The sequence below is a fragment of the Mesoplodon densirostris genome, chromosome 8, assembly GCF_025265405.1.
Source record: "Mesoplodon densirostris isolate mMesDen1 chromosome 8, mMesDen1 primary haplotype, whole genome shotgun sequence".
In the NCBI taxonomy this organism is placed as follows: domain Eukaryota; kingdom Metazoa; phylum Chordata; class Mammalia; order Artiodactyla; family Ziphiidae; genus Mesoplodon; species Mesoplodon densirostris.
In genome coordinates this window covers 78,490,560-78,503,007 of record NC_082668.1, presented here as the reverse complement: position 1 = coordinate 78,503,007, position 12,448 = coordinate 78,490,560, and positions in this window count along the sequence as shown.

Here is a 12,448-nt window from a genome sequence, read left to right as displayed (position 1 = left end):
CTCTTCATACTCATTGACTAAACAGTGCCACTTAGGGGAACATAACTGAAAGAAATAACTTAAAGGCAAAAAAGAAATAAAAAATTTGTACCAAGATGTTGAAAGTGGCATCATTTATAAAGGCAAAACCATGAAAACAGTCCATATACTCAACAGTAGGGAGATGATTAAGCAAACTGTGGTAAATGGATGTAATAAAATACTCTAAAGCTTAAAAAAAAAAAGAACCCATGTATTTCAAATAAGTATGAAAATGTTCACATGAAATGAATTTAAGGGAAAAAAGTAGAACTTTTAGAACTGTATGTGTACTATAATAATTACAATTGTGTAAAAATGTACAAAAGCATATAAACAAAGATCAGGGGAGATAAAGTAATGTAACTAGTTTAGAGCTTAATGTTTCTTAGGCTCCTTTTCTTCTATAAAGTTGCTTAAGTTCTTAATTAAAAAAGAAAAGTAAGCGAGTGTTTAATTGTATATTTAGATTCCAAACCAAATGAAAATTATGTGTTTCATGTTAAGCTGCTTTGAAGAAAAAAACCAACAACACACACACACACACACACACACACACACACACACACACGGAATACAACCTGGCTAACCATTCCCACCATAGCACTTTTTACAACTCTGGCATGAGTCACTGCCATGGCCTGAGGCCAGTGTCCAATTGGTCTAGAGATTTTATTTTACAACCTGAGAAGACTGGCTCTCTCCCAGTGCCTCTGGTCTCCTGCCCTGAGCTGAGCCTTTCTTCTTGTTGCTATACTTCACGTATTTTCTACAGGCTAGGAACTGCTAAAGTTAACTAAAGCAATGAATAAAGATAACAGGGTGGGTAAAAAACAAAACAACAAAAACCAAAACAAACAACAAAAAACCCATTAGCCTGGTAATGACTATTTGGATTTTTGTAAATATTTATTACTTCAAAATGGCCTGTTCTCCCCTGCCGCTGCCCCATCCCCTGCACAACCTGAAGTGCCTTATACCCTGCCTGAAACAAAACTCCCTAAACCCAGAGGGCAGAAAGGCCACACCTTTGATTCACCCCTGCCCCAGCCCACGTTGCTTCTCAGAACCTTGATATGCCAAGTACTTTGCACTCATGAACTCCGCCTCATTAACAGGCTCATACAGATGCTTGTCAAAGCTGCTTCGCGACAACTGGGAGTCTGAGAGTATGAGCAGGGAAAGTATGACAGCATAACTGCCTCCTGCAGGGACCTGCTGGCAGATTGCCCAAGAGACCTTGGCCATCCCCTGGGTTGGCTCTCTGTGTGGTTGATTAAGCAGTTAGAGGCCTTCCAGGAGACACAAGCGCCCAACTCGATCACCTTGTCATTTTTGCCTTTTGTGATGACTTGAGAATCATCTGCCAAACGGTGTCTAGATTCCTGTTCCAGTTTCTCCACCTACCATCTGTGTGACCCTAGGTAAGTTATCTCAGCCTCCATGCCTCGGTTTCCTAATGTATAAAATGGGGGAAATAACAGGAAATAGCAGTAGCTGCTTCATAGTTTTGCTGCAAAGATCAGGGATAATGCCCTTAAGGTCTAATGGAGGATATTGCTAGTTTTCTACCCAAGATCCATTCTACTTTTCTTTTTTATTAACAGAAACACAGTTTTGTTTGAGGTGGCAATGTGCCCAGCTAAAAATACTCTGTCCACAGACTCTCTTACAGCTATGGTGACCATCTGATTCTGTTCTACAGGGAGGGGCTTCCAAGAAAGAGACAGTTTCTGATTAAAAAAAAAAAAAAAAAAAGGGACAGAGCCAGTTGGCATGTGTATTTTGCTCTTTACCCTTCCTTTTTCTTTCTGTATAGAATGGGGATACCTGGAAGAAAAGCTGCCATCTTGGAACTAAGAGAACAAAAGCTACGTGCTAAGAATGGTAGATCAGGAAGCTAGGAGGAACCTGAGTTCTTGATGACTTTCTCAAGCTGCTGTACCAGGAGTGGGCTACCTACTTCCTAACTTCTTGTTAGATGAGAAAAATGAACTTCATTTGGCTAACCATTGGGGTCGGGGTTCTGTTATATGTAGCTGAGTGCTATCCTGACCTAAGCACTCAGCATACTGCCTGCCAATAGTAATACCTAAATAAAGGTTACTTTTCATTTTTCAGTAAAGCGTCATGATTATAAGTCACCTGTCATGGCAATGAGCACTAAGAGAGTTTCACAATTATTGCTCTGGAATTTAGTTATGGTAAATAGTGCATAAAGTTATCCCTTGTCAACTATGGCTAGTAAAACATTCTCATTATTCAGAGACACTGGCTGTAATAACATTTGTTAAAATAGAATTTGACATTGTACTGTTGTTTTTTAAATTGCTGCTAGGTTATATTCAGCTAGTCGTCTGAGGAGATGATTTTACTGATAAATCTAGAAAATTTATGAGGGGGAAGGCAATAGGACATTGAAAAAAAATTTTTTTCCCTCTTGGTTAATCTCTTTCTTTTTTTTAATAAATTTATTTATTTTTGGCTGAGTTGGGTCTTTGTTGCTGTGTGCGGGCTTTCTCTAGTTGCAGTGAGCACGAGCTGCTCTTGGTTGCGGTGCACAGGCTTCTCAATGCGGTGGCTTCTCTTGTTGTGGAGCAAGGGCTCTAGGCATGCAGGCTTCAGTAGTTGCAGCACACAGGCTCAGTCGTTTTGGCTCGCGGGCTCTAGAGTGCAGGCTCAGTAGTTGTGGCGCACAGGCTTAGCTGCTCTGTGGCATGTGGGATCTTCCCGGACCAGGGCTTGAACCTGTGTCCCCCTGCATTGGCAGGCAGATTCTTAACCACTGTGCCACCAGGGAAGTCCTTTTTTTAATTTTTGAATTTTATTTTATTTAGCTTTTTATACAGCAGGTTCTTACTAGTTATCCATTTTATACCTATTAGTGTATATATGTCAATCCCAATCTTCCAATTCATCCCACCACCACCACCACCACCACCACTTTCCCCCCTTGGTGTCTATATGTTTGTTCTCTATATCCGTGTCTCAATTTCTGCCCTGCAAACCAGTTTATCTGTACCATTTTTCTAGGTTCCACATATATGCATTAATATACAATATGTTTTTCTCTTTCTAACTTACTTCACTCTGTATGACAGACTCTAGGTTCATCCACATCTCTACAAATGATCCAATTTCGTTCCTCTTTATGGCTGAGTAATATTCCATTGTATATATGTACCACATCTTCTTCATCCATTCCTCTGTCAATGGGCATTTAGGTTGCTTCCATGACCTGGCTACTGTAAACAGTGCTGCAATGAACATTGGGGTGCATGTGTCTTTTTGAATTACGGTTTTCTCTGGGTATATGCCGAGTAGTGGGATTTCTGGGTCATATGGTAATTCTATTTTTAGTTTTTTAAGGAGCCTCCATACTGTTCTCCAGAGTGGCTGTATCAATTTACATTCCCACCAACAGTGCAAGAGGGTTCCCTTTTCTCCACACCCTCTCTAGCATTTGTTGTTTGTAGATTTTTCTGATGATGCCCATTCTAACAGGTGTGAGGTGATACCTCATTGTAGTTTTGATATGCATTTCTCTTATAATTAGTGATGTTGAGCAGTTTTTCATGTGCTTCTTGGCCATCTGTATGTCTTCTTTGGAGAAATGTCTGTTTAGGTCTTCTGCCCATTTTTGGATTGGGTTGTTTGTTTTGTTAATATTGAGCTGAATGAGCTGTTTATATATATTGGAGATTAATCCTTTGTCATTGATTTGTTTGCGAATATTTTCTCCCATTCTGTGGGTCGTCTTTTTGTCTTGTTTGTAGTTTCCTTTGCTTTGCAAAAGCTTTTAAGTTTCATTAGGTCCCATTTATTTATTTGTGTTTTTATTTCTATTACTCTAGGAGGTGGATCAAAAAAGATCTTGCTGTGATTTATGTTAAAGAGTGTTCTTCCTATGTTTTCCTCTAAGACTTTTATAGTGTCCGGTCTTACATTTAGGTCTCTAATCCATTTTGAGTTTATTTTTGTGTATGGTGTTAGGGAGTGTTCTAATTTCATTCTTTTATATGTAGCTGTCTAGTTTTCCCAGCACCACTTATCGAAGAGACTGTCTTTTCTCCATTGTATATCCTTGCCTCCTTCGTCATAGATTAGTTGACCATAGATGTGTGGGTGTATCTCTGGGCTTTCTATCCTGTTCCATTGATCTATATTTCTGTTTTTGTGCCAGTACCATGTTTTCTTGATTACTGTAGCTTTGTAGTATAGTCTGAAGTCAGGGAGTCTGATTCCTCCAGCTCCGTTTTTTTCCCTCAAGACCACTTTGGCTGTTCAGGGTCTTTTGTGTCTCCATACAAATTTTAAGATTTTTTGTTCTAGTTCTGTAAAAAAAAAAAATGCCATTGGTAATTTGATAAGGATTGCAATGAATCTGTAGATTGCTTTGGGTAGTATAGTCTTTTCACAATATTGATTCTTCCAATCCAAGAACATGGTATATCTCTCCATCTGTTTGTATCATCCTTAATTTCTTTCATCAGTATTTTATAGTTTTCAACATACAGGTCTTTTGTCTCCCTGGGTAGGTTTATTCCTAAGTATTTTATTATTTTTGTTGCAATGGTAAATGGGAGTGTTTCCTTAATTTCTCTTTCAGATTTTTCATCATTAGTGTATAGGAATACAAGAGATCCCTGTGCATTAATTTTATATCCTGCAACTTTACCAAATTCATTGATTAGCTCTAGTAGTTTTCTGGTGGCATCTTTAGGATTCTCTATGTATAGTATCATGTCATCTGCAAACAGTGACGGTTTTACTTCTTCTTTTCCAAGACATTGAAATATTTTGAGGAACGTTTATTTTGTTTGGTGGAAAGAAATGTTCATTTCCAAGAGATGCTTGCTTTATTTTCATTTATGAATATAGTAGATTAGCTTCTTTGCAACTCAAGAATATTTTAATGTTTTCTAGGTAAGACTGGTGGTGTGGGTAGGGAGAAGAGAATGTTTTTGATTCATCCAAGAGTAAATCTGAAATTTACTTAAAAGCCCTAGGAGATTTGTCAAGACTTTCTGAAGGGTCAGTATATGACACCATAAATAGCTTGCCCTCATATCTCTGCTTCTTCAAGCTCCTCTACTTGGACTGAAATATCGATTCACTCCCAACATCAGAAAAGCTATTTCTAGCTTCTGTCTGGAAATATAACTTCACCATGTCGACCAGGGTGAAATCAAAGAAACTATCAGATGTCTCCTCAATCCACTGATTAAATTGCGGTCCTCTTTTCTCCATTTTTATACTTTCTTGTTCAAGTAGAGGAAAGCAACAGGATAGGTTTGGTTATGCTACAGTCACAATATTAAAATCTCAATGGCTGAAGATATCAAAATTTGTTCATTGTTCATTCTCTTCAGCCTTCCTGGGTCAGCAGGACATTCTTCTCATTACAGTCATTGAACCCAAGCTGAGAGAAACCACCACCTTGAATGTTGCCAGTCATCACATCAAAGGAAAAAACCTTGTACTGGCAGTTTCAAATATGTATCACTTTTGCTCACAACTTAATAGCTAAAACCAGTCCCATGGCCCCAGGCAACCAAAAGTGGACCTTGAAGGGCAATCCTACCATGTACTGAGAAGGGGAGCACCAGAAAGAGTTGGCAAATTGCACTGACATTAGAGAAATAGCATCACTGAATGCCTGTTATATACCAGCTGTGTGTCATAGCACTTGTGTTATCTAATTCTCATAACACATTTTGATATTAACTTTAATTTTCAGATGAGAAATCTGAGGCTTACACAGGTCAAGTAATTTGTCCAAGAGTCCCATCAAATATGTAGATTTGATTTCAGTTTCATCTGATTCCAGAATCTGTGCTTTTTCTATTATTTCCCCAAGCCTCCTAGTATAACATGTTCAGCTGCTCACAACCTCACAACCTTGAGGGTTCAAGTGGAATAGGGGGGTAGGGAATGGAGAGAAGGGTTTATTGTTAAGAAATACTTTTCTCCATAAAGCCAAATGGTCCATATTTCTGTGGCCTCATTAGTACCACGAGGGGACCAAACAAACTAACCTAACCAAGGATCTGAAATTGAACACACCAGAACAGAAACAAAAAATGACTAAAACGAGATTGCGGAAAAGTAGATACTAAGGATGCCAAGTGAATCAGTGCCACCAAATTGAGAGGCAGCATCCTGCTATTTCTTTTCCTCAAAAACCTTCAAGGGATCCCTTCAGAATGCCGCGTATTACCCAGAGTGAAGCCCCATTTTGTTAAGGAGCTCTCTTGGCTGTTCCATAATTCTCGACCTTAATTCATAAGATTATTTACAATTTTGGGAAGTTCGTTAAAAGCATTATGTATATATCAATATTATTGCTCTGAATATACGAATGCTGACAGGGATTCACATTTTGACTTGAAGTATGTACTCAAGCATGCCTGCGATACGGATTCTATCTAGAAGTCTCAGGCAAAGCACAGTTGTGTACCATAGAACTGCTTCTACGAGAGATGTACTTTTCAGTAAGGAGAGAATGATCCTTTAAGCTTTTAAAATGGTTTTTTCACTGTGACTCATTTCTACTCCATTGTTAATGGTAAGACCTTAAGTATTCAATGAAAGTTGAAGATGTGGATATGATATAGCTAGATTTTGATTTCTCTAAGTACACACTAAAAAAAAAAATTCTAAACATGAAGCCATATAATTCCTCCTGTTGTAAAGACTGTACCTAAAAATGCTTGTGATGTTATATTACATGTAAAAGGCAGTCCTTACACTTTTAGAACACCATTGGTTCTAGAGCTGCTGGGCAGCCATTTCTCACCAGCTTCAATATACCAACCTGGAGTGTTTGCATGGGTCAATGCCCCACCTCACCTCTGATTAGGTCTTTTTTTTTTTTTTTTTTTGTGGTACGTGGGCCCCTCACTGTTGTGGCCTCTCCCGTTGCGGAGCACAGGCTCCGGACGCGCAGGCTCAGCGGCCATGGCTCACGGGCCCAGCCACTCCGCGGCCTGTGGGATCTTCCCAGACCGGGACACGAACCTGTGTGCCCTGCGTCGGCAGGCGGACTCTCAACCACTGCGCCACCAGGGAAGCCCTGATTAGGTCTATTTTAGCAACACTTGTGTGTGTTATAGATTACAGATGATCCCCACCCCACCCCCACCTCTCAATTTTACTTTAGTATTACTTTTATAACACTTTTATGACAAAATGTTTTTTTAATCTGAAAAGTGCATTTACAGTAAGAGATCAAATACTGCAGATTACACACTCCTATATTACTATTTTTTTAATGGAAATCACTATGAAGATAGAGTATCAAAGACTCAGAATCATACTTTTAAAATAATCAGTAAGGCATGGAAGTCAAAACTCAATTTTAAGAGGAATGTCCTAGAGTTGAGGGTCAACCCCACCTTATAACAGCCAAAATTTAAGTCACCTGAATAAACAGAGAGACAAGAAGGAAAGGGCAACCTGAACTCTGCAAACTCTCATATTTAAAAGAAGAAACAGAAGAGGTAATTCCAATTGACCCCTTGTGTTTTATGGGTTTTGCATCTCTGGGAAGGTTAAGATGACAGCCCATTCTAAACACACGTCCATTTACATTAGCAGCCTTTTCTATGGGTGACTTAAGTGCATATTTGAAACATTCCAACAGAGAAACAGAAAAGACATCAAAGGACCAAATAAATCCACACAAACATGGGAATCTGAAAGCCAGTTTATTTGGACTTTATCTCACTCTTATTTGCCCACCACAATCCAAATGAGACCATAAAACAGTCAGTATACGAAAGACCTGCTTTTCATAGTCATAACAGTACAGATCTGGACTCTCTTTGGGGAATGTTACAGTGGATGCTTTGGTTGTGTTAGCAAAGGGGACTAGGGGAGGATGTTGGGACACTTATCTTACTAACATATTTTAAATGACTCAAATAGGTGTCAAGCTCCTGTCTGAAAACTAATTAAGCCTGGATACTAAAAATGAATAAGAACAGGTTGAGAGCAGTTTTTATACTACGTGGGTGGTTAACCGAAATGGCCATGACTGGGATGGCCCTGAACACCCCAACTTTGATGATGTAATTCAAGTTGAACAGTTTAACTTTCCAGAGGCAGACGGTCTAGGTCTAGCTAGATTCCTTTGTCTTAGCCTAACATTCTCTTTTTGATGACTTTTCCCCTTCTTCTCTTATGCTCCTTCCTCCCTTGATGGTATCATTACATATTGAAAATTACAGATGTTTAGTTTATATAACAGGCAAGATTAATATTTACTTTTTAAAAAATCTGGTACATGGATAAAATCCATATAACAGCACATACAATACTCACATAAAAAACTCTGGGGCCCTTAACTTTTGTAAGGGCTAAGGAATGTTTTTAAATGGAGAGGAAGAAATGATGAGAATGTTTGCTCCAGGATGCAGACATCACTTCCCTGGTGCCATTAGATCAAAAGGAATTAAATGTAACTATGAACAGGGGAAGTTGTTAAGTCCATGGTATTTTTTTAGGAAGTTCTTACTTTGCAACCTGGCTAGACTGATTTTCTGGGTTTGTCCAAGGACTGCAGAGATAAAAAATGATGTGAACAGAAGACAAAAACTGAAGTTCTAATGGGTACAACCCAGAGGAAGGCTGTGGAGTTGATGAGAAAGAAGCAGATGTTAAATACTTAACTTCTTTAACTGGTGTCTTAACTAGTGACATTACCATCAATCAAAGCTGCCAATTTAAGTACTGGTTCTTTAAGAAAAAAAATCAGAAAGGGGTCCTTTGTCCTTTGTTAACACAAACATAAATATTTGTATAACAGAGAGAAATGCCCTTCTGTGGTTTTCTCCTTTGCAAGTCAGGGATGACTGGATAATATTTAGTTAGAAAAACATAATGATCGATGACTGGCAAAGTTTTTTGTTTTATATCACTGAGAGAAGATATTTTTGTATTTTTGGCCTGTTTATATGTGCAGTCACCAGTACTAGTCATTGAGTTTCTTACATGCTTTTTGAAATATGTATTATTCTTTCTAGGTCCAGCCAATGTGAGCTAGTACTTTTCCATAAAAGTTGCCCTTTTCAACTTAAAGTTTTTTAATTTAAAAATCATAAATACTGGGCTTCCCTGGTGGTGCAGTGGTTAAGAGTCCGCCTGCTGAGGCAGGGGATGCGGGTTCGTGCTCCGGTCCGGGAAGATCTCACATGCCGCAGAGCGGCTGGGCCCGTGAGCCATGGCCGCTGAGCCTGCGCGTCCGGAGCCTGTGCTCCGCAACGGGAGAGGCCACAGTAGTGAGAGGCCCGTGTCCCGCAAAAAAAAAAAAAAAAAAAAAAAATCATAAATGCTAATTATAAAAATATAAACAATGAAGAGGAATATAAAAAAATTTTAGAGTCAAATGTTTACAGTAAATTGTTCTCCATTACCCTTCTCCTCTTCATACTCATTTTAGTTGTCTGTTGCTGCATAAAAAATTATCCCCAAAATGTAATGGCCTAAAACAATAAATATTTATTATCTCACACAGCTTCTGTGGGTCAGTAATCTAAAGTGGCTTAGCTGGGTGGTTCTCAGCTCAGAGTCTTTCACAAATTGCAATCATGGAGCCAGCAGGATTGCAGTCATCTGAAGGCTTGACTGGGGCTGCAAGATCCGCTAACATGGTAGGATCCACCCACACACCTGGCAAGTTAGTGCTGGTTGTTGGCAGGAGGCCTCAGTTCTTTACCACGTGGACCTTACCACAGGGCTGCTGGGTGTTTTCACAAGGTAGAAGCTAGTTATGCCCAGGGTGAGTGATCCAAAACATGGCAAGAAGGAGGCTGAAAGTCTTGTATGACCTAATCTGGAGAATCACACACAGACACACACCAAATCTAAGTCACACTCAAGGGAAGGGAAATTGGTCCTCACTTTTGGAGACAGGAGTACTGAAGTACTTGTAAACATACTTTAGAACTACCATAGTGCTCCTATTCTTTAAAGGATAATCACTGTTAATATATTGTTATATAACATTTTAGACATTTTTCTATGCACATACAAATATGTATATGAGGTACATATGAATGTATATCTATTACATATACATGTTTTACATATATTTATAGTTGTTTAGAAAATTCTTAGAAAATGCTATGAATATTATTTACAAATTTTTATTCATTACATAATATGTTAAGGATATCATTTCTCCTTGTAACACATAGCTCATTCTTTTTAATAGCTGTATAGCATTTCATTAGATACTAATAACATAATTTATTTAATCATTTCCCCAAAGATGTACATTTGGGTTGTCTACAGTTTTTTGTTACTATGAATAATATTGCAGTACACATCCTGGTACATAAAACCTTGCCTGCTTATTTAAGTATTTCTGCATGATACATTCTTATAAATGGAATTGCTGTATCAAAACATTTCTGCTTTCACTAATTTGATAGGTACTATCAAACTGCCCTTCAAAAGTTTCCTTTCTATGCACATTACATTACTCTTACTCATACTATCTGTTTACTGATTATTCCTACTGCCTGTGGTATCTGTGCAGAATTTTCTCATCTCTGGTGTCTTTTAGCTTTTCCAACACCTAATTTGTATTTCTCATGAAATGTTTCTGAGATAATCTAATTATCTACCTAATCACCATTCCATTATTCCTCTTTGGGCAGATCTGTTTCTCCAGGCCATCCCATATATCTCGGCCTTATAGCTTGGCTGTCCTTGAATCAAGCAACCACTTCTGGCAGAATCGGCTGTGGACTAGGGGTGGGAGATGGGTCAGGAGATACCACTAAACAAACCCTGTCTGAGGAACCACCCAGGGCTACTTTTCTACCATGAGGCTGTGGGTATGGCAAGTATTCAGAGGTATGACTAGCCCTTTACAGTGATTTTACCTAAGACACTCAAACCTTAGAGACTCAATGACCCATGTGAAAAGCGGAAATAATTAGATGTCTTCCACCTGTTACATAGGATTGTTATGAGCATGAAATAAAATATTGTAATTGTAATGCACTGCATGAAGTGAAACAACTAGCAAAATCCCTGGCATATACTAGATGCTCCATCAACAGTGGTGTAACAAGATGCTGTACAGTGCCCAGTACTAAAATGATCTATTCAGGCCCACTGCTGAGAACCATAGCATGAAGCACCACTCAGCCTTAGTCTGGGGCACTGCCAGGCACTGGGGCTGCTGGCAGGGCAAGCTGATGGTGCCCGTCAGAAGAGCCATCAAGTCTGCTGTCATTCCTGCTCAGACCACCTGGGAACAAGTGGGGGACTTTTGGCAGGAGGTGTGGGGGGCTACAGAGTCCTTGAGGAGAGGCTATTCCCTCTTCTCACCAACCAGGGAAGAGAAGGTACTTCCTCTTCCTGAAGCACCGGGAGGGAAGCTTCACGTGTGTGTGTGTGTGTGTGTGTGTGTGTGTGTGTGTGTGTGTGTGTGTGTAACTACATCCATTCCTGCTCCACCGAGTCAGGGACATGTGAAAGTGTCTCGTGTGAAGCTGTCAGTGCTGGAACTAGCAGAGATCCTACCGACACCCCGTATGGAAAAGGGGTGGGAGGAGGAGGATGGAGCTGAGAAAGAACAGATGGTCTTTTTTTTTTAAGTTTCCCCTAAAGTTAAAATTTTTAATTAAAAAAACTATTATTTTCCTTCTTAAAACTCCCTTTTTATGGTAAAATATAGACACAGACAGAAAAAAACATTAAATGTGCCACTTAATGAGTTATCAACGCAATATCTGTGTAACTATCACTCAGGTCAATAAATAAAACATTGCCAACACCCCAGCCCTCTCCACCTGTGTCTCCTCAAAATCAGAAAACCCTCCCTCCCCCAAAAGGTAACCATGACTTGACCTTTATAATAATCATACTCTTGGTCTTTTTTTTTTGAAAAAATATTTAAGCTTGCATCCCAAAGCATTATACTTCAGTATGGCTTGTTTGGGGAATTTATATAAATGGAATCACACAGTGTGAATATACATCAATTTGTATATCTATGCTATTGTTGATGGGCATTTGGTTTGTTTCCAATTCAGGACTATTATTAACATGCTGCTGTAAACATTCTTTTTTTTTTAATTTAATTTTATTTTTTTTAAGACAGCAGGTTCTTATTAGTCATCAATTTTATACACATCAGTGTATACATGTCAATCCCAATCTCCCAATTCATCACACCACCACCACCACCATCACCCACCGCTTTCCCTCCTTGGTGTCCATACGTTTGTTCTCTACATCTGTGTCTCAATTTCTGCCCTGCAAACCGGTTCATCTGTACCATTTTTCTAGGTTCCACATGCTGCTGTAAACATTCTTATACATGATTATGGGTGTGTATGTATACATTTCTTTAGGGTGTATAGCTAGGAGCAGAATTGTTGGGTGACAGAGTATGTGAATTCTCAACTGGACT